The following is a 23,228-nucleotide window of genomic DNA, read 5'->3' on the forward strand; positions in this document are numbered from 1 at the left end:
ACTTATTGCTCAAATTCCTGGAAGTTCTTACGGTACAGTGGAAAGAGCTTTGACTAAAGTATTGGGGTATCAGAAGTGTTGTGCTCAATGGATACCGCAGCTATTGACATCAGACTACGAGGAGAAACGCCTTGACTGTGCTTGCCAGTTTCTTCAAAATTGTCAAGAAGGAAGGATTGTTGGACTCCATTTTTATGGTAGACAAAAAGTGGGTGTTTCATTTCACTCCTAATATGAAATAAAAATCCAAAGAGTGGCGTCACCCAGAGTCACCAGTCGCAAAGAAGTTCAAGCTCCTTCTGCTGGCAAAGTCATGGCCACTGTTTTTTGGGATCATAAGGGGGTACTGCTGATCGATTTAATGGAACGTGGGACAACAATGAACTCGGAGAGCTATTGTGCAACACTATGAAAACTCAGGCAAGCTATCCAGAACTGCCGGCGAGGACGACTGGCAGCCAGTGTAACACTGCTTCACGACAACGCTTGACCTGACATCTCCTGTCAAACCCAGGAACTTTTGACAAACTTTGGGTCGACTGTCATGCCCCACCCACCGTACACACCTAGTGATTATCACTTGTTCCCCAAGCTAAAGGAACATTTGAGTGGCCAACGCTTCCGGAGCGATGAAGAAGTTGGAAGAGGTGAAATGCTTCCTCAACGGGTCGGCGGCAGACTTCTATGACACTGGGATACAGAAATTGGAGCACTGTATACAAAAATGCGTAGAAAAAGATGCCGATTATGTAAGTTTCATCTTTCCAATAATGTAAATTTCTATGAGAATAAACAATGTTGTCTTTTTCTAAAACTGATGGGAACCTTATTTCTGGATCAACCCTCGTATGTCTATCATGTCATTAACGTAAATGTCGAAGGGGACCTAAAATGCTGCCCTGTGGGACACCTAACAATATTGTCCTGTCGGAGGAAATACTATTTCCAATGACAATGTATTGCCTGCAATCAAGCAGATACGAATACAACAAAATGTGTCATTCCGTGTACACCGTTGGCAGTCAACTCTGTTAATAGAATCTTGTGTTGCATTGTCAAAAGCCTTGCTGTAGTCAATAAATATCCGGACTACTAGGTTTCATTTTTCTAGCTTCTTGATTAACGCCTGCTGAACAAGCAGTGCAGTTTCGGTAGAGCAGGTCATCAAAGCTGTTTCTCCATCGCCAGGGTTCGTGTCATGCTCTCCAACCATGATTCCTCGCCCCTTTGTGCCCTCCAGAGGGGCATGGTCATGGCCCCCCAAACAAGGGGCTTAAATCACCACAGCAATTAAACTGCAATTTTTCGCTTTTAATATGCTTCAATGCAATACACTGCATAAGCTTCCTTGCTTAACTCAACTGTAATGCGGCAGAGGTGACTTTAGGAACACTTTCTAGACATACCAAACATTATGTGCATTCTGGTCGGAACTACACCTGACTTAACATTCCGACACGTCGGCATATGGATGGCCCTTGTGCAGTTTAAGAGCACGAATACGCATGCTGGTTGTGGCTTGAGGAAATGTGATTGCTTAAACAAGTTTCAATGCCAATGCCCTAGACTGAGCTTCACCACAATGCAGTTGTGTTATGCACTGGAGCTTCCGTAATGTATTGCGGTCCATCACTGCAGCAACGTCAGAACCAGCTTTGAATGGGTGTCAGGTGAGTTATTAGATGTCTCGGTGCTCATACTGTGACAGATGACGGCACATGTGCGCATGTATAGTCGGGAACATGTGCAAGGCTGTGTTGCAGTCTCGTATACGGAGCTTGCAAGATGGGCGAAGCAAGGACCCAAATCACCACAACCCTGCCGGAAATAGCTCTAAATCCCTGCCTGTACACTTATTAAGGGTCTCGGTGCTTTTACCGTAACCGGAGATTGCACATATAATAGTATATTTTCAAAACTGAGCTCATTGGAACATCTTCCTGTTCATGCTACGCACACAAAAATGAGGAAAAAGAGAAAAATTATGCAGATCCCACACCCTGTGGGAATTGATGTAAGTGAAGCTTTCCATGCTGGATGCTCTGATTGATGATAATTAGCAGTGTTGACGGCTAAAGCTTAATTTCTTCAACGTTTAGGCTAACATGAGATTGGCGAATTGATGTTAAACGTTACCTTGTGGGCACCACTGCTGTTTGCCTGCGTAATAGGCAGAACACACAGGGAGAGGTGTTTGCATGAGGCATTTTAGTGGGCCATATCTTATAACCCCTGAGAGGGTTGAGTGTTGTGATTTCCTCATATGGCACATCGCGTTATGGCAGAAGTATTAAACTTGAATTGGATTATGGGGCTGTACGTGCCAAAACGACACTCAGATTATGAAGCACGGCATAGTGGCAGACTCCAGATTAATTTTGACACCGTGATGTTCTTCAATGTGTCCCAAAATCTAAGTGCACATGGGTTTTCTATTTCGCCCCCGTCGAAATGTGGCTCCCACGATTGGGATCAAATCCATGACCTCTCGCAATGCCATAGCAGCAGAGCTAATGCGGCAGGCACAGAAGTGTTGATTTGACGGTCAACCACTTCTGTAGTGTTTCCTGGACGCTGCGGTGCATTTTAATTAATGCGGCTCTGCTTCTGCACACCCTGTGCGAGTTGCCCGCTTGACATATTTGCATGGTCTTTATTTTTTCAGAAATAGCAGCAACATATTGCACTGTGCCTTGAACATAAGCACCCCACAACCGCTGTTGTATGTTAGTGGAGTTTCCTTGCCTTCTCATGTCACTTCCCCCATCTTATACGGGAACTGCCTCTTCTCCTCCCTCTTCTCTCTACAGTTCTATCTGTGTCCCCTCTCGCCTCGCACGTAAGCGCTGCAGTTTCTTCAGTGCTTCCGAAAGGAGTCACGGATAATTGCAGCTGTCAGGTGGCTAATGTGACAACGGCCAGGGAGCTTCAGAGGGCATTGTGCACATTCGATGCAGTGGGGTGAAAACAAGCTTCTCCCATCTCCTTTCCTCTCTTACTTGTGCCTGTCATGTATATACACACTCTGAACACCCCCCTCCCCCCCCCTTCCCGACGTGGCGTGTGTGACATTAGCAGCTGGAGTGGGAAAGTCAAAGGAAGAGACACATGCGTAAAGGATTCTATGCTTACCCAATGAGGAAACCTGTCCGTCACGTAAGATGATTGCTTTCAAGATAAGGCCGGCATGAGCGAGCGAATTGTAAGATCGGGCCTGCGCAGCCGCGCCATAAGCAGCGGCCGCTGATGTACAGTTGATAATGGTTTGCATCGAGAGGAGGCAGCATCATTGACCACATCTACGTATGACGTCTACCTAACGTGACACTGTTCAATTACGTCACGTAGAACAGCACGCATTGGCCAGTGCTCATCTTCCATGAAGCAGCAACATCATCCAAACGCACCATGATATAAAAGGAGTGAACAGTGCCACTACTGGCCTCTGCTTCATACTCATGCTGGTCTTGGTTTAACATTTTGGTGTTGCATCTGCGCTTCTCCATTTCATGATTTTTTCGTGGCATTTCTCGCAATTATATGAAACGCAGCAGCATATGATGACAAAACAGTAGGTGATCAGTAGCAAATGCTTATGCATCATTTAGATAACTCCGACAGGATACTCTGCATGTAATTTTATCTTTTTCCACTTTCAGTATGCTTCAGCGCTATGGTATGCTTGACCGCGTAACCTTGCTATGTCCAGTGTTTGTGACCCTTTCCCACTGTTGGTATACTTCATCACAATGCTAAGTGCATAGTTGAATACGTAACACCACTGTATTGGGATGAAGCTAACTTATGGGTCTGACATTAGACAGCTTTAATTTAGCGTACGCAACTGTAGCGTATGCCATAGTATATATAGCGTATGCTAATCAGCACACATTTTTTTTAGTTTTAGTTGGCCTGCGAGATGTTCAGATCTCAGAGGCCATGTGCCTTCATTGTGGCTATCTCCCGACTGTAGCTATAGGTGGTGCTAACATGTCGGATGTTTCTTTCGTTAGGCTTCGACTCACTCGAAACGAGAAGCGATCTCGAAAACACTACAAGGTTATCCATAATACTCTGTCATCGTAGCAGCCTGAGACTAAGCGAAAGCCATTTACACAGTCAGTTGCTAAGAACGAAGTCCATATACAAAAGCAACGCCAAATTCAATTTGAAGCTGGCAGCCGGGGCCGCCGCCATGTTTCACGCAAATTCCGCAAACCACACAGACGCTAATGCTAAATCTGAGAAATAGTGTGTGTACGCTATATGCAATGGGTCGTTTAGCGTTCTGCGCATGCGCAGTGATGTACGCTAAACTAAAACTGTCTATTATGCAGCACATTTTAGATGCTTGCTGGTTTTAAAGTCCGAAAGCTGAGATACAACAGCGTCACACACTATCACGTGAGGAAAACGAACCGCTGCATGCAGCAAGTAGCGTCAGCATAAGCACTAGATTACAATCGAACAGCTCTACAATGAAGACCACAATTAATTTGCCTGTAAAACAAAGAAACTTATGCGTCCCTGGCGGCTTATTTATGTTTATAAAACGAATGCCGCAGCAGTGCCGCCACTGCCCCGCGAAGATGTCACCAGGGTAAGCTGTGCCCTAGCGCTAACAGCAGTGTATTTGAAGAGCGTGCTGATATTACTAGTTCTGTTGCTCTGCCCCAGGATTCACTCACCTCATATGCTACTTGTAACGGACCAACGGCTGACGAATGCATGGATAGGCCGCAAATGTCAACGAAGGCGACCAAAAATTTTGTAGCAAGGGAGGCTTAGGGGCACTAGACAATCGGGGGCTTAGCTTTGCATGGTTCCTGCATTTGTTTGGAGAGCAAGCTGGGAACCTCAATGGAGCACAGCGTGGCTACAGTAGAACATGCTGTCAAGGATATTTTGCAGAGAAAGATTAGCGGTCTATTTCATTAAGTCTCTCTTGAATTCTTGTTAAAGATTTTCTTTTGTTGAAAGTGCTTAGCTATTGTGAGCAGTGAGCTGCGCAACCTTTAAAACAAAGTGACCTGCATAGCGAAGGATTTTGAAGGTGCGAGCACTTTGTTAACAAGGCTTTGACTACATAGATACATTCAGAGCAGCGCTTTCTGCCCTTTAGCCCATGCAGAATTTGTAGGTCCTATTTGCGCCACCAGGATCTGCCAGTGTACTGCAGTGAAGCCTTTAATATGTGTCCCAATGTCCAATGCTGCGGAGTTCAATATATCGATTTACTGTCTGAGCAAGTTTGACGTATGAAGTTTCATATACATGTAATTCTCTTGGTGATTCACCACCTGTTATTTAAGCAATAATTATATTTATAATTGTTTCATACAACAAGGTTCAATTGTAATGAATTATTGCTATATGACATTCTTCCCATTATTATAACTAGTACTCTCAAGCTTCGAACCTCCCAGCTTCCTCATACAGTTGGCCAATGTGACAGTACACCTGACACAACAAGCCATGTCGTACACTTACTCTGTGCATATTCACAGCCCATGCAAGCTTGTGCTGAAAGCTTGTTGCTGCTTGCAGAGGTAAACATTTCACTTGACTGTTGTAATGATCTCGCTGACTATGTGATAGAATAAACAGTTACTCCACAATAAAACATAGTATGAGGCCATTTTGTAAACGCGAGTTTGAAGTAAAACTGTGCCATGCATCGTCGAAAAAGGAAAACAACATTACAGGGATGAGCATAGTTATCGTGGGCTTGTCTCTACAGCTTTTATGTCTTGCTTTGTCCACATTATGCTGCACAGTTTTAGTTGAAGCGGTTATTGGCTGGCAGACGTCTTCCCATCATGTTACTACGAGTTTTGATGAAAGCAGTCTTGGCTAGCCTCTCTAGCCCTGGTTCTCTGGCTTAGGTGCTGGTGCCTCCAGTAGTTCAGATTAGAATGGGTGCAAATTAATTTTCCCTCTCAGTGAAATCAGGGGAGGCTCTGCGATCGCCGAGGAGTGTAGACGTGCTCGCGTCGGCTCTGTGTTCGTGAAATGATTTTGCAGCATTTTCTTGCGAATTGTGGCCTAATTTTTACACCAGTCGATCCGTGAAGATACCAGGACTCCGTAGACGCCTCATTTTCAGGTGGAACACTCGATTTCCCTGTGCTACGGACATTTTCCTGTGCTGCGAACGTTTTTGTGAATCGCCCACGCCGCCGCCGCGCGTGCACGCCGGGCGCACCGGATGCGCGGCGCGCACTCGAGCGAGCTCCGTATCGCCGATCAAGTTTCTCTGCCCCAGCAACGAGCATGGAGCTCGAAGTGGCCGCCGAGACGGGCTGGCGAACAACTCGCCTTCGCCAACCGGCGAAGCTGAGGGACGACTCTTCACCCCAAAATGACTCTACCCAAACCTCAAGCACTCGTTCTCGTTCCAAGACCGGCCACCAGTCAAGGCACAAGTTCTAAAGGCTGGACGCATGCCTCCGCTACCTTCCAACCAAATCAAAATTATCATTCGCCCCAAGGGAGCCCTCAACATTGCCAAAATTCGTAGTCCTACCGTGACTACAGCCGTTCTCCAAGCCGCACAGCTCAGCCCAGCAGATATTCGGCAAGACACGGTGTGCCCCAACACCCAACAAAACATTGTCGTTGTAAGTACGCCAAGTCTGCAGAACGCCGACCGGTATGTCTGCATAAAATCAATTCAAGTCAATGGGGTCACGCACGATCTTAACGCGTATGAGACGGCCGCTGAGGACACCACGAAGGGAGTCATCCGCGGAATCCCCCTCTCCGATAACCCACAGCAAGTCAACGCCAATATCATCAATACCCACAACCCCCTCGCACTAGCCGCAAAATGCATTGGAACAACAACCACCGTTGTTGTCGCCTTCAGTGGCCCCGACGTGCCATATCTGGTCTGTTACGGAGCTACCTTAATCCCATGCTCGTTATTCTGCAAGCAAATAGAAATTTGCTACCAATGCGGCCGCCTCGGACACCGCATGGATGTCTGCCCTTTTCCCAATAACAAGATCTGCAGAGGTTGTGGAGTCCGCAACCCACCTCCCGATCACACGTGTAACCCCAAATGCTCACTGTGCGGCGGCCCTCATCTTACAGCGGACAAATCGTGTACGGCTCGCTGCAAGACACCATACGTTATTCGCAAGCGCATTCGGGAACGCCGAGCTGCAATGCAAGCCACCCTTCAAGAAAGCGACTTCCCGCCCTTGAACTCCAAGCCCCGCTCCAGATCTCGGACTCCATCACGCTCGAGGCAACATTGTTCCCGGACCCCTTCACGTTCGAGACAGCGCCGTTCCCGATCCAGATCTACCTATACCCCACGCGCCAAGTCTCCTACTAACAAGGTGAGCTTCGCAGAAGCCCTTAAGGGCACCTCGCGAGAGGGTCGCAACACACCTTCTCCACAGTCCACGAGCACCAATGATAACGCAGAAATAGCTCACCTCAAAAAAGAAAATGCCATTATGCGCGACCTAATTCACAAGCTCTCGCAAGAGGTTCGCGATCTTAAACAATCCAAGACACCTGCTACTACACCACCCACCAAAGCGTCCCACTCCTCTAGCCACGACGCTCCACTGACACCAGCCCCCAAAAAGCGGGCCCTCCAAGAGGGAGCCACGAGCCAAGTGCGCTCAGAGGTTAAGGACATGCTAGTCTCACTTCAAAGCACGATGACCGCACTCCAGAACGCAGTCAAATCCATGCAACACGCCGTTCTCGCACTGGCACAGCGCATCACAAACATTGAAACCCACGTACAAACTCTCCCCGTGCCCGCTCATCCTACCCTCCAAACCCCCCGCACTGCCCCTGACGGCATCCCCCAATCCCCATCATGGCCCACACTAACAGAGATACACTTATCTGGCAGTGGAACTGCCGAGGCTATCTCCGCAAACAGCCAGTCATCCGTCAACACCTTCGTACCCTCACCCGGCAACCGGACGTCATCATGATTCAGGAAACCCATATCGATTCGGTCACCCTCCCAGGTTACCAACCTTTCATCCCGATACCTGCTTCTCGCCGCCTCTGCACTTTCGTCCACAAGAGAATCACCGCCATCGAACACAATCTCCACGACCGAAACATCGACCACCTTCTCGTTGAACTTATCCCCACCAGGAGACGTAAGGAAAGTATTTTTCTCCTTAACGTGTACAGCCATCCCTCTGCCAAAGTTCGAGGCCGTTTTCTCACCCTCTTCAAGAAGGCCCTTAACGTAGCTGGAACCAACCCCCTCGTTATCGGTGGAGACTTCAATCTCCCCCACACCGTATGGGGATATGGCTACTCGACGACGGCGGCTCAAAACCTTTGGAAAGACTCCCAAGACCTCGGCCTCACTTTCATTACAGACCCCACGTTCCCCACACGCCTCGGTAGCTCCACTTCCCGCGACACGACCCCCGACCTGACATTTACCAAGAACGTCACCAACGCTCAATGGAGCAACACACAACATGATCTCAGTAGTGACCATTCCATCATTGCCATACTTATCCCTCGGATAGCTGCAGCTACTGCCAAACCCCGTGAGTTCACTTGGGTTGACTGGGATGCATTTCGCAAGCATCGATCCGCTGACCAGCACGCGTAACGCATAGAGGACATTGATGCATGGACCCGAAATCTCCACTCCGATACCAATGTAGCCACGCGCACCGTTACAACCGATGCCCCCGTCGAGCGCATGGACAGTAGATTGGCCCATCTCCTCGTGGCTAAAACATCCATCCTATCCCGCTGGAAAGGGCAACGTCTCAACAGGCGCCTCCGCGCTAAAATAGCCCTCCTCAATAAGGAAATCGAAGCCCATTGCCTCACTCTGAGCCGTCAGCAGTGGACTGAACTGTGCAATACTGCTGATGGACAGATCCATTGTCCCTCTTCTTGGAAGCTTCTCAAACACCTCCTCGATAGTCAAGCCACCCGCTCTTCCCAACAGGATCGCCTCACTAAACTTCTCTATACAGAAAGGAAGAAACAGGGCCGCGCCCAAGTCTTAGACTACCTCACCAACAAGTATCTCCCCGTGGGCCCAGTGCAATCTCACGGCTCCTACACCGCGGCCCCCAACCCCCCACTGGACGAAGACTTTAGTGTCGCTGAGATCCAAGCCACCCTGCATAAATTAAACAGCCGTTCTGCCCCTGGGCCCGATGGGGTCACTAACAAAGCCCTCCGTAATCTGGATGATGCCACCATCACCCACCTGACAGATTATATCAATGACTGCTGGCGTAATGGTGCCATTCCGCCGGCCTGGAAAACAGCAAAGGTCATCCTTATTCCCACACCTGGCAAACCTTCTAGCCTCGATCATCTTCGTCCCATCTCACTAACCTCATGCGTGGGAAAGGTTATGGAGCATGCCTTCCTCACGCGAATCAACACCCATCTGGAAGACACTGCAGCGTATCCTCACTCTGTCATTGGTTTCCGGGCCCACCTGTCGACCCAAGACGTCATGCTACAACTTAAGCACCATATACTAGAAGATAGAACACGTAGTACTAAAGCTATACTCGGCCTCGACCTCGAAAAAGCATTTGACAGCATAGCCCATTCCACCATTCTTGACCGCATCTCACGCCTTAATATCGGTGCGCGCGCTTATAATTACGTCAGAGACTTTCTCTCTAATCGCACGGCCTTCCTTTCGGTGGGGGATCTCCGCTCCGACGCCCAGACTTTGGGCAGCGCGGGAACCCCCCAGGGCTCCGTTATCTCCCCAATGCTTTTTAATCTTGTCATGATCGATCTTGCCAAGGAGTTGCAGCAAGTGGACGGTGTCACCCACACCATATACGCTGACGATATAACCATCTGGGCCCACAAAGGCAGTGACGGCGAAATAGAAACGGCACTACAATCCGCCATTGAAACAGTCGAGACCTATATCCAAGGCACGGGGCTTCGCTGCTCCCCTGCAAAGTCCGAACTCCTTCTCTACAGGCCTACTCTCCGTGGCCGCCGTCCAAAATACTCCACCGCTAAACGCCATTACGAAGACATTGCGCTTCATCTCACGCATGGCAGCCCCATACCCCTCGTCACCAATATCCGTGTGCTCGGCTTGTTCATAGCGGCGAACGGAGCGAATGGCATGGCCCTCGCCAAAATCAAGAGAAATACAGCCAACACCATGAGACTTTTGAAGCGGGTCTCCAACCGCCGTGGGGGTATGAAAGAGGAGAATCTGCTCCGGTTAATCCAGTCTTTCGTAATTTGCCACATCACCTACGTTGCTGCGTATCTAAACTGGTACAAGGCTGAACAAACCAAGCTCAACATCCTCCTACGCGGTGTCTATAAACAAGCCCTCGGCCTCCCCGGTTGCACCAGCACTGACCTCCTCCTTCAACTAGGCGTCCATAACACACTGGACGAGCTCATCGAGGCCCAACGTCGCTCTCAGCTGGAGAGACTCACTCTCACAGCCACGGGTCGCCATATCCTCACCTCGCACGGCATCACCTACCACCATCAACACGGCCATAAGCACTAGATCCCCTCCACCATACGAGCTTGGATTCACACCGATCCTATCCCCAGAAACATGCACCCCAAATACAACCACGCACGTCGCACAGCACGTGCCACGGTTCTCACCAAATCGCTTACTCGCCACGACGGTGCGAGTTTCGTCGACGCTTCCGAATATCCCCACAGTACCCGCTTTGCAGCCGTCACCACGCGTGAAGGGTCTCTCCAACATGCTATCAGCCTAGTAACCCCACACGCTGAGGAAGCTGAAGAAGTGGCCATCGCGCTAGCCACCCTAGACCCAACATGCCATACCATCGTCTCTGACTCCCGCTCCGCCGTTATCAACTATATCAACGGCCGTATTTCACACCAAGCCTTGCGCATCTTGCAACAAGAGCCCCGCTCAACCGACCATCAGGTTACACTCGTCTGGTTCCCGGCTCATGCAGGCACCGTCCACCCGCACCTCCCCAACCTCAACGAGGTTACCCACTCCCTAGCGCGAGGCCTAGTTGACCGCGCGGGAGAAGGGGAGGCTGCCCCCACCGGTAGGGATCGCCTGACACGCTACAATGATCTTGTGAAGTCCTTCTACTTAGAGCGTAGAACCTTCCCCGGCCCACACAACAAACTATCCCGAGCGCAGGCTACAACTTTCCGCCTGCTACAAACCAATACTTACCCCTCATTACAACTTTATAACAAGATTTACCCAGACATTTACTCCAATCCCACGTGCCATATCTGCAAGACACAGCCAGCCACACTTCCACACATGCTTTGGGACTGTAGGCACCAATACCCCGACACTAACACCACGACCCTCTCGTCGAGATGGCACGCTGCCCTGCGTAGCCCCAACCTTGACAACCAACTCTGGGCGACCCAGCAGGCCTGCGAGGCGGTGAAGAGGCAACACCTCGACGTCCCCACGTGGGAGGCCTAGGCCCAGTCACCATCTCTTGCTGGTTTCAATAAAGTTTATTCAGTCAGTCAGTCAGTGAAATAATACCAACTTTCCCTGGTTACCGGGCTTCTACAATTCCTCCTGAGATGGACTTGTTCAACAGCTTTACCGAGTACTTTAAGTAGGCAGTGTATTCTATGTCGTAGGGCAAACATAAAATTAGCATAAGCGCTCTTGCTTTCAGGCTGCCATAGACTTCGAGTTAAAAGTGCAGTCCAGATCAACATGCCCGACCTTGATCCCTCCAGCCTATGTGCCAGCCTTCCCTATGAGCCAATACTTGTGCAGGTGAACATACCTTCTTTGTTCCATGCAAAACATTTTGTTAACTGTTTCCAGGAAAAAGTAGTTCAAGCATAAATGGCTAACACATGCTCTTCATACCAGGTTGCCATGGATAGTGGAGACGATAGGAAAGTACAGGCCAGCGTCGCTGTCCCAGATCCATCCGGCAGCTTCTCTGCCTCTGTGTCCTAACTGCTGGTCTTCAATGGGAGTTGACATTGTCTCCTTCTATAGGGGCATTTTCTGACACGCTCTTCTGTGGGAGAATGCCCCATTCATAAAAAGAAACAACAAAGATTGGACACGAAATGGTGCAGCTCAAAAAAAAAATTACTTGTTGGGTTTGCCACCGGGCCATATGCGTTGGCGCTCGTGACTCGACAAAAAGCAGCCGCAGCGGCACACGCAAGCTCAGGCTTCACATAGTTTCGCGCCCATCGCAAGAGAGGCACCTCACGGCTACATTCGGATATTGCCAGCGCACAAGGAGGAAGTGCAGAAACATGCACGCTTGCAATCTCGGAGGGATGCGCATGCGTGCAAACTCGATACCATGGGTGCACAGCTAGAAGGGGAGAAGGGTCGTTTTGCCACACGCTCGCACACCCTGTAATATTTTGTGCGCAAGTGTACATACTAGACATATTGTCTGTAGTGCTTATTTTTGAAATGTGATATTTTGGGACATATAATACATATAATATGCATCTTGGCTTTGTTGCACATTAAGAATTTATTTTATAAATACTATATAATTATCTGAAAATATGAATGTTTCTTTAGATTTCACACATTTCTTTTGCTACATTGTAAATGTATATCCTAATAGATTAATGTTTCGTATGTTATATGTTTGCCGATAGGAGACTTACTGCTGCCATGCGAGGGCCTTCAGGCACATTAAAGCTGTATGTTGCAGCTTTTCGCCTGGAGGACAGCCAACAAAGTTTGTTGGAAATAAAACCATTTCTGGTACGACAAGTCGAAAATTCTATTTGAAGTCGCTGCCTCTAGACCCTTCATGCCAACCGCCATTTTGGCAAGGCTGTGTGATGTCTGGGAATAAGGCTGCTTCGATGGATTTCAAGACCAGATAGCAGCCTTCCTTCACACACTCTGGCACGAAAAAGGGCAGCACAGGTGTCAGTGTTACTTGTGCTACAATTCCTTCACTTGTGCTATAAATAGCAGCAGCAAACTGCCAAGATGCAAAAGCAAAACAATGAATGAGGGCCATAACGTATTTCCCAGCTCCTGAAATCAGTTCCAGTTTTTGCAGTAGACCAAAGCATGGCCTTCAAGATCAGCTTCGATTACCAGTGGGAACAGTTTCCGAGGCTGCCAATTCATTTCATCAAGACTCAGTGTTGCCACACTGCTTTTGATTCAAGTGTGAGAAAAAAAAATTGAAGTGAACATTTTCTAACACATTGAATGCAGTCAAATTTTCTTTCTGTTATGCTTTCCTTTTATTTCAAAGCAAAAAAAAACCAAAAATCTAAGAAAACAAGAAGCAAAACAGAAAGAAAAATATCTCAGTATAGGGAGAACATCATTGCACAGTGTTGTGAAACCAGATGTACATGCCTGTGAGGGTGATGATTGAAGTGTGTGCACTATACATTCAGTGATGCTACAGGCATGCACTGTGCTGTTTGCATTTCATTTGATGGTGATAGTACATCCACACAATGTAGCCACAGGGACAAGTGAGCAGTCAAGTGAAGCTTTTTGAGATCATGTTTAGTTGGATCATGCAAATAAAATGCATTAATTAATCATATGCCATGGAAGAATCAAGCACAAGTACACAAATTACTGTGCATGACAGGAGTGGCTGCGAAGATGTATAAGACTCACACAAAGGACGGACAGCAGACAAGGGACGATGATATTTAACTAATTTCGCCATGGAAAATGACTTCAAAGTTTGTGCATTAAGTACGAAGAAAATCCGAGGACACCTAAGCACTTCTTATGAGTTGTGAATACTTTAATGTCCAACTGAACGCCACTGAGCAGGCCGAGATATGAACTCCTCGCAGGCCAGCGGGCACGTTAAGACGCTTGGCATATATTGATTTAGCCTTACCGAGGCGCAGTTAGAACACACACAAGAGCTTGAGTAGACAAGGAACAGGTGGTAACACAGGCTTGCGAGAGGGAAGGTGATGTGTTGTCATAGCAATGCACTCTCCCCTCGCGAAATAGCGCAGCAGCAGATGTTCCCCTTTGCTCGCGTTCCTCTGCTGAGACACGAGCCAGCAAGTGCAAGCTAGTGTCATGAGCGCGCCTCGTGTGCTCACATGGTGTCACAGTCAACGGGAAATTAGGCACCGTTTTGCTGCTACAGATGCTGCCGGCTTTTTCACTGAAGGAACCATTTAACTCTTGCATAAAAAAAAATCCTGTCACTGACGACATAATAAACAGCAATAAAGAAATTCCATTAAAAGTATTGCATCAAACCAGCTCAGAGCACAAAAAATTTACCAGAACTGTCAGGCTTGGCTGCTGAAAATTAATGTCTTGTAGCAAGGTTTAACGAGCACAAATGATATGCAAGAATACTCAGAATGATGCGAATGCTCAGATGCTAAGTGCTGCTCTTGTGCAGGAGCTTGGCAATGCAGCTGGCATAAATGCCAGTCTTCTGACTACTACACTGGTTTCATGAAAAGTAGGTTATTCTGGCAAGAGTATCACTGCAACATCACTGCACTACACTTTTACTTCACTGTGTCAGATAAACAAGTCAACAGACGTCTGAAGTGGTTCAACCACAATTCACAGCTGGAGAGCAGGATAGCAACCATAGAATTTGGCGAGATTATTAGACAACAGGCAAAGGAGAGTGGACAAAAGTTGGAGGTGAAAGCTGTTCTGTTTGACCGTGAGGAGGTGTATTGGAGTCGTCAAGCAACAGGCAATAGCGATGGTGCTTCCTAGCGTGCCGATATTGTTCTGGCTTCAAGGCACATAATGGTGATTATTGCATTTTATAGTGTCCCATTCTTCTTTAGATGACAAAGTATTTAAATTTGTGTATTGGTTACATTTGCAGTGACGTTCAAAATCTAGATTTGTACTGGGCAAAGACAGTACTTAAAAATTAAGCTCAGTGGTTTTACATGCCAAAATCACTAAATGATGATGAGGGATGCAATAGTGAGAAACTCTGGATTAATTCTGAGCACCTGGGTTTAACGTGCACCCAATACATGGCGCACAGCATTTTTTGCATTTTGCCCCGATCGAAATGTGGCCGCAGGGGCTTGGATTTGATCCCACGGCCTTGGGTTTCGCAGCCAACACCAAAGCCACAGCACCAGTAACATTAAAAGAAAGCAGTGATTTGATAAAGCGTGTAAGAGCACAACAGTTTTTAAGCATTGCTTCATGCTAAGGTCTAAGTCATAAGCTCGGTACTGTCACACAACAGCCACATTAACGAGATGAACAATGGGGATAAAATGCCAAATTAAGCTGCAAAATTATGAAGCAAAAGCCTTTGAAGCTGTGAAGTTCTTTAGGAACTTGGAAGGTGTGGACATTTGGACATGCAAAGGATGCAGTCTTTGGAAACAACTTGCCAAGTTAATTAGTTGTTTTTTACCAAAGCAATATTTCATCACAAAGCAAATAGCTATAATTTAAATATGCTCCAAGATTGAATGCCCTATGATAAAAATTTCTATTGCATTTTTAGCAAGTTATATGGAGCAACCAAAGCTAAGAGACATTTGATGCTAGTGTTCAATAAATTTCAGTTATTAGAAAGCCCTCGTCCTGTGCCCTTCTGTGTGTCTTCCGTTATTTCCACACTGATTAGTAAGTATGACGCTAGTGACTGCAATAGAATACGTGAAGGCCGAGAAAATAGCAATGGCAATGAAGAGCTATTGCTTGAACAACGACAAAAAAAGCTTAGGTGTAGTGACAAAGCAGAAAGGAGAACATGAACGAAAAGTATGTGCAAAGTCATACATGACAAGAGAAACCCAGCAGGCAAAATGTGGTGAGCAGGGGGGTGGGGAGGAGTATTCCGTAAGAGCCGACCTAGTGGACTGTCCATTTTGGCCGCTACTGATTGGCTAGGGCTGCTGGTCTCCTCCTCTCACAGCTGAATCCAATCAGCAGTGGCCGAAATGGACAGCCCACTAGGTGTACTCTTACAGAATACCCCCCCCCCCCCCCCCCAGCAGGAGAAAATGATGAGACGGATTCTTGCCTTGTGAAGTGCAGCAACTGTTCTTTTTTTTCTGTTCAGAGCGAACGTGAGTGAGACTGGAGATGTAAAGGCTTTGATGTGGAGATAAGCTGTGGTCTGGGATGAAGCACAATATTGGTTTCCAGCTGTGGATGAATTTCCAGGAGACCCTGCAGATAAAAGTTTTTTGGCAATTAATAATTCACGTATCTGGCAAAGGAAATCATTACAGTGAACATGCGGCATAAGCAATAGACAGCCAGGCACATATAGCAAAAGACAGTGCCACTGTAGAGGAATGGCGACAGGGAAGAGCAACAAAAAGTGATCAAGCATGTGCAGGGAGAAGAGTACAGAAAAAGTACAAGGGATCACACAAAGGAGATCAGTTTGACAGTGACAACAAGAGCAGCACTTATGAGCACAAATTTCAGAAGAAAGTAGCAAATTAATTGGGTCATCAGTTGCCAAAGAGCAAGCATTTTCTGTCACGAATGCTACTGATGCCAAGCATCAGTCCTGGCACTGTTAAGGAAGTGAACGCGCAGTTGTGGCAAGGGATAGCAGCAGCAGGTGTCTCATAAAAATGGCAGTACCGGGCAGTACTGGGCTACAGTGAGCCAAGTGTACCAGCCTGTGCTTCTGGAAATCTGTGACCTATGTCGAGTTGAAATGTACTGCTAAAGTGGGTGTACGTCGGAAAGACTTTCTCGCCCGTGCGGCGCTCGTGCCGAGTTGGTGATGGCGGATTATTGATTTAATGAGCCATCTTTCGTCTCATTAAAGATGTCTTGTGTCTCTTCCCGGGCGAGGAGTAGGGGCCATACTGTAGACCAGGCATGCTCTCCTGGAGCAGTACCTTCGCTCGTGCAACGGTTTTTGTACGCTGCTCTCTGACTTTTAAATGGAATATTTGAATGGTCCCCTTTGATATAAATAAAGGTTCTTCAGCAAAACCATGTGCAATAAATCGGGAAGCGGGAGCCGCAGAGCTAGCGAAACGGAAGCAAAGCAGGCAAGTCGGATAATAATAATCGGGGTTTTACGTGCCAAAACCACTTTCTGATTATGAGGCACGCCGTAGTGGAGGACTCCGGAAATTTTGACCACCTGGGGTTCTTTAACGTGCACCTAAATCTAAGCACACGGGTGTTTTCGCATTTCGCCCCCATCGAAATGCGGCCGCCGTGGCCAGGATCGGACGTACATTTAGACAGATCGTCATTGTAAGCTCAGGTGCTCTCGTGAGGGCTCCGTTTGCCGGTGACGTATACCGTCCTATCGCAGTACTGGTGAAAATCCATTATATCGTCGGGACGAAAAAAGCACCCCGCCACTTCTATAACACCAGTCAGAACACTGCGGCCGCCATCACCTTTTAGAGTGGTCTACGACCATAAATTGCATAACGACTTTCGCTTTTCCTAGCTACAGGGTGCTAAATATGCTTCAACATGCAGACATGCATGTTCACGCGAATCTCTTGAAGGGTACAGTATGCACTGACAACCAACGCATGATGGACACGGCGAAATGCTATGGCATTAAAGTTGTCCGATTGATCTTCGATATCACAGGTTCACTGATCAATGATTCACTGATCCCGTCGCACGTTCCGCATGTTACCGTTGCGACAAAAAGTGTAACAAACCTACCAGCAACATCCACGGAGACGCAGGAGGAGAACTTGTGGACGACGCACGGCACGCACGGCTTCGTCAAGAACACAGACATCGACGTGAAGGAATCGCCAGCCGACACATGGCAGAATGCCGGCTCGCCTAGGGACAAACGCATACAAAACGAGCAAAGAAACTTCTCCTCCGTGGTACCTAGGCAAAGGGAGAAACTTAGGGCGCAAACGCCCCCAGATTTTCTCCCTCGCAGCTGGCGATTCCGCAAATGACCGTCTCGTGGCGGAAAGCGGTCAGCGTTTTGCAGCGTCGGCCGCGCCGCGCGTCGCCGACGGATCGAGCGAACTACCGAATTTTGATATGTAAACAAAAAAAAAACGTACTGCAAGACCTTCATAAATACATTATGTTGCTTTGTACGGCCAAACAAATCAATTTAAATTATTGTAGCAAGTGCCACACCAGGTTTGGCGCTAACTCGGTCCTCTAATACCGGCAACACTGGAAAGCCGTCGCGCGAAGCGGTCGCTCGCGCGAGCTCGCTTGCAGCTTGACTTGTTGTACAGTGGCTATTCTAGCCACTGTACTTGTGGGCGACGAGCGAACGCGATCTCCATCGCGTCGCTTGTCGCTGTCGCGCGAGAAATCGCTTGCATGGGGTTTACTTGATTCAATTTTTATACGTGCAAGGATAAGAACCTACTGCAATACCTCCGGAAATATGTTATGCTACTTTTTATAGTAAAATACATCAACGTAAATTACTATAAAGCACGCGTCACGCGTGATTGCAGCCCTCATACCGGCAACACCGGGGAGGCGTCGCTCAAAATCGTCGCTCGCACGGAGTACGACTTGTAGGCGACGAGCGAACGTGACAGCCATCTCCATCGCGTCGCTTGTAGCTGCCGCGCGCAAGATCGCTTATATGGGTTTTATACTTTTTTCAGCATAAAACATGGATTCCTCATGCGTTTTCAGTAAGTTCAAGTAAACGCGCCCAATTGACCTCTTGCAGCATGCAGCTGAATGCCCGCGGCAAAGTTTCTAACTAGCACTGGTGCTGCACGTTTCAGTCGTCGCAGATTCCCCCTGGGCGAGACACCGTCAAGCGCGCGGCTTAATTATAACAAAAGCATGCTGCCAGCAAAATGACGCCTTCTGTTATGTGATTCCTTAGTTCAACAGCGTTCCGTACACAGTAGACTGCCAAAGTGAATAAATTCAAACGCACAAAACGCACGCTAATCACGCTCCGCATAGGCTCGGAATCACGGGCTGGTGAACAAACCATTTTAAGCGTCCTCTCGCCTGGCGTGTTATTGAACATACCGTAGTTCTGGCAGAATTCGCGATTTTCAAAGCTCTTACGGATAACGGCAAAGTGATAAAATCACACGCAGTTATCGCGACGACTGGCTTTTTCGATTGACATCGAGAGACACAGCGCGTATGCCTAGTCCGTTGTCAATCGCGTCGGCTAAGCGCAGCGACGACTTCCTGGCGATAGCATGTCATATACGGAGAATGTGCACCTAAGTTAGAATTCACTTACCGTGGAGGATTTGTTGTTATATCCAAGGCATGACGAACGAGTGTCCTGTTTTCGCGGCGACGCGAGATGGCTGACCCACGATATCGCTTGGATGGCCTTCGTTGCTGCTCTGGCTGCTCGCTGGACGGATCACCTTTCTCCGGTGCTGTGTTGTTCCGCGATCTTGAGCGCGCGCGCGCGGTAGAGCAACTCCGAGTGAAAAAGTAGAGCGCTCACTACGCGTTCCTTTGAACTGCGGCGGCCTGTTAAGCAAAATGATGTGTTCTTTGCTCAGCGCGCATCTTTGAACTGCGGCGTCCTGTTCTCTTAGAAGCAAAACGATGTTTCTTTGCTCAGCGTGCATGAGTGATACATTGCGATGTTCGGGGCCAGCCACCTACAGTTGAAGCAGAAGATTACGCCACGTTTTGTTCTCTATTGCCGCAAGAGTAGAACGGGCATTCTACTCTCCCTCTGAAGGGGAGAGTGAAAAGCACATTTCACTCTCTCCTTGGTGACAGAGTGAACAATGCATTTCACTCTACTCGACATTTTGCGAGAGTAAAACAACGCTTTGAAGAGTAAATCGGCCGCTTCACTCCTGCGATACCCTTCCTAGTTTTAAGAGTGTATAGGGTACACGGAGGAAGGGAACTCAGGAGAGGCCCTGAGGTCACTCTTTGTGAAGCTAAAGTGAAGCCGGAAGTTGGCGTTGCTCATGGGGTTGCTCCGCCTATCGGGCGAGCTCTCCTCTCTTGCTTACATTTCTCGCGAAACCACACCGCCCTGCGCGCAACCGTACTGCTCGGACCCGCGCGCTCCGCAGCAATACTAAGCAATCGTTAGCACGTTAGCCTGATTCCGCGAAAGAGGGCAAAATTTCCCTCGAATATTCCTTCTTCCGTAGCCATTGCCGTGGCGTGGTACATAGCGTACAGCGTTGCATGCGCGTTCATTTCACGAGCTTTAGTTCCTCCTGACCCACCTGGTCACAGCAACACCCGAGAGAGCACGGTCCAGATAACGCAGCGCAACAAAACACGGAGACCAAGGCAAACCTGCACGCACGGCGCCTTTGCCACGGTACGAAACCTACGGAGCAACACGTGTGAGCGCACAGAGCAATAACAAAGCCGCCATTGTGACCCGAAAGGCGTGGCCGCTACAGCGAAGAAATAAAAAAAACAGCAAAAAGAAAGGAGAACCTACTACTTCATTTCCTCCACATTTTTCTCCTAGCGCGCGGAGGGGGTAGGGCCTCTCCCCAGTTTCCTTCCTCCGAATCACAATTAATCTCAATTAAGTTGGGCGTCGATATAGGCTTGTATCAAAATAAAAAGAGTTTGTGGAACACAGAACAGTGAATATCACGGAAATTAAAAGATAAACGAAAACACAATTGTGTAGCGGTACTGTTACATCGAAGTAAAAGATGACGATCGACGCAGAGATTACCAGCACAGCGCCACGAAATTGAAGAAGAAACTGATGAAATCGCAAGCAAGCGCGTGTCACGAGAACCACCATTCTGAATTAAATTTTGTGCAAATTTATAACATCCAAATAATTTCTATTCCTTCGTGCCGCCCTGCCTTTGACTGCTCCCTATCGTTGGTTATGTGCCACAAATATTGACCTATCATCATCATCATCACCCTAAAAAAAGATAGACAACGAGTTAGCGCGTGCCGAGTGCGCAATTGTCTTGCCTTTCTTTATATCAACATAATAATAATAATAATAATAATAATAATAATAATAATCACCGCCACCATCATCATCATCCTAAATTGTCGGAGCTCACGTTCCATGAGAACGCCACGTCGCCTCAGCTCCAAACGATCCTTTGAACACTGCCGGCATCGTTTCCTGACGTGACCGCCTACACTGCTTTTATTCCACTACACGATTCCAGGCACCTCGCGGCTATCGCCCTCCGAGAAGACATGGACAAGCAGCACAGTCAACATCGGGACGAAGTAACATCTGGACAACTGCAGGAGCCAACCGAACGTGGAAGGGAGAAAACTGGAACAGCCACATCAGGAGCCATCACAGCCGAAGTATGCCGTCTCAACGGAGAAACAAGTACACAGCCGGGAAACTTGCAGACCAACCCTGGGCGAAAAAATGGTCCCGCTGAGGTCAGCGAAAAGGAGCCCGAAGACACCAAGCAGCCATCTCGGTCTCAAGCCGAAGAACACGGAGATGCCGCCGGAGGAATGAACGGCGCCTGTTGCATCGACTACGATGAACCAGTGGGAATGCCGGGAAAGCCGCGTGCCATCTGTAGCCAAGATTTTGACGCAGCCGACGGCACTGCACCGCAAGCAAACTGGCAGGGCACATCTCAGCCTGAACCAGGACCGACCGGAGGGGAGCCTTGCCGCGCGCGTCCAGACCGTACTGCCGTCAACCGCGTGCGGCTGCAACAACTCATCGACTTGGTGATAGGGATTGTAAGAGCAGCCGTCGAAGAAGAGTTGCGGGCAGTGCTGGAGGACCTAGTGAATAACAGAGGCGGTGCATAAACCTGGCGTGGAAAGAGCAACTTGTCCCCGTAGCTCGACAGTCCCCGTAGCTCGACAGCTTTCCACAGCGACGCTGCTACGGTGACTTCCACTTCGGTTTTCGTGCGTCACCGGTGAAATCAAGCCGACGGTGGCATGTGGAGGAGTGCCCGGTATGACGTAATAAAGGCAGCCAGCAAAGTAACCTGCCTCGAAGTTCTGAATTTTTCTATTTGAACCGTAATTCTTAATAATTATAAAGGTTACCTTGCGTATGCGAACAGATAACTTCGCTGCGCGATTTTTTTAGCCGGTGTTTATGCCATCGCCTTCTATCGGCTGCACGTTTCAGCTCAGCCAAGAATTTGTACGGCTGCGGCGCTGAAAGCTGACAGCTCGGTCCAGCAACGCAGCTAGCGTGAGAGCCCCCGAAGCGGCCGTATGATGCGGCGTCGGTGATGGATCTAATAGTCTAAGAACAGCCGGCAAGCACAACCTTACTATATACTTCCGAAAGGAGCGAGGACTCGCTGACACAGCTTGGCTATCTTTGGTGTATCGGTTGCTCAGATTTGCATAAATCCACGAAGGATTTTAATGTAAATAGCATTCTTTGCATGTGTGCTTCAGCCGTTTTGAGGCTATCTATTAATCTGGCCTCTTAGGCCAACCCAGTGACCCGAGTTGTCTACCTGCTTGTGCCGCGAGATATGTGCTCCAGATCGCGATGCCGTCGTGGTCATACCATTGCCGTCCATCCAGCCTCGCGATATCTTCCTCTCGTAATGTCGTCGTCGTCGCGCCATTGTCGTCCCACGCTCATCCTGATGCCGTCGTCGTCGTGCAATCGTTTTAACATGGTCATCACTTCAGTAATGTCATCTCGTTGTCGTCAAGCCGTCGTCGTTATACGCTTCTGTGTTCGATCGACATCGTATCCCTTCTTCCTCACTCCATCGTCACTGCGTCGGAGTCATACAGTCGTCGTCGTGCCTCCATGCTGACGGGCGAACTTTGCAAGCTCAGTGCCATAGGAAAGGGGGACGACATCGAAGTATGTGGCATATATAGTCCAAGCAACGAGAGTATCAGAATTACCGCTTGTAAGAGTTGGGGTCGGGCATGAAATGGATGGTTAGCTGGCCCATGCCGTCGTCTGACTCATTCACGCTAAGGACGTTGTTGAAGGGAGGGACTTGTTCTCTTCGAGAACGATATGAATATGGGATTTATTTACAGTATCTACGTGAAGGGTGGAGTACGTTACATTTCATCATTCTAGCATGACTGAAAGAGAACGCACACTGAAGAGCCGACAACGGCTGCTTAAAAACACTGTCCCCCCTTGACCCCTAGGTGAGGGAAAACTGCCGTTCAACCTTCGACCAATGGAAGCGTCCAAAGCCATCGTTGTCGACCCACCTTTGAGGAGGAGGGTTCACACACTCACTTCCGCACTTTGGTTTCCCTGAACACACCGAGGTGAGAGGGTTCTTGTAGACAGGGGCCTTGACCCGAGCAGGCGCCTCTTGATCCCAGAGCTGACCCCGCAGTCAGTAGCCGCCGCGTTTGTTGTCCATTGACTGTGACG

At 48.5% G+C, this 23,228-nt stretch overlaps 1 long non-coding RNA gene across 1 annotated transcript in view; it reads right to left on the minus strand.

The window, feature by feature from the left end:
• LOC139054321 (uncharacterized) overlaps positions 1 to 17,852 on the minus strand; it is a 34,768-nt gene extending 16,916 nt beyond the window's left edge. The window contains exons 1-2 of the long non-coding RNA XR_011511138.1: positions 17,615 to 17,852; positions 15,981 to 16,129 (exon numbers count right to left, since the gene is read on the minus strand). This is a non-coding gene — a long non-coding RNA (uncharacterized lncRNA). The remainder of the gene's footprint in view (positions 1 to 15,980; positions 16,130 to 17,614) is intronic.
• Positions 17,853 to 23,228: the final 5,376 nt, after the last annotated feature.

The sequence above is a fragment of the Dermacentor albipictus genome, chromosome 1 (assembly GCF_038994185.2).
Source record: "Dermacentor albipictus isolate Rhodes 1998 colony chromosome 1, USDA_Dalb.pri_finalv2, whole genome shotgun sequence".
Classification (NCBI taxonomy): Eukaryota; Metazoa; Arthropoda; class Arachnida; order Ixodida; family Ixodidae; genus Dermacentor; species Dermacentor albipictus.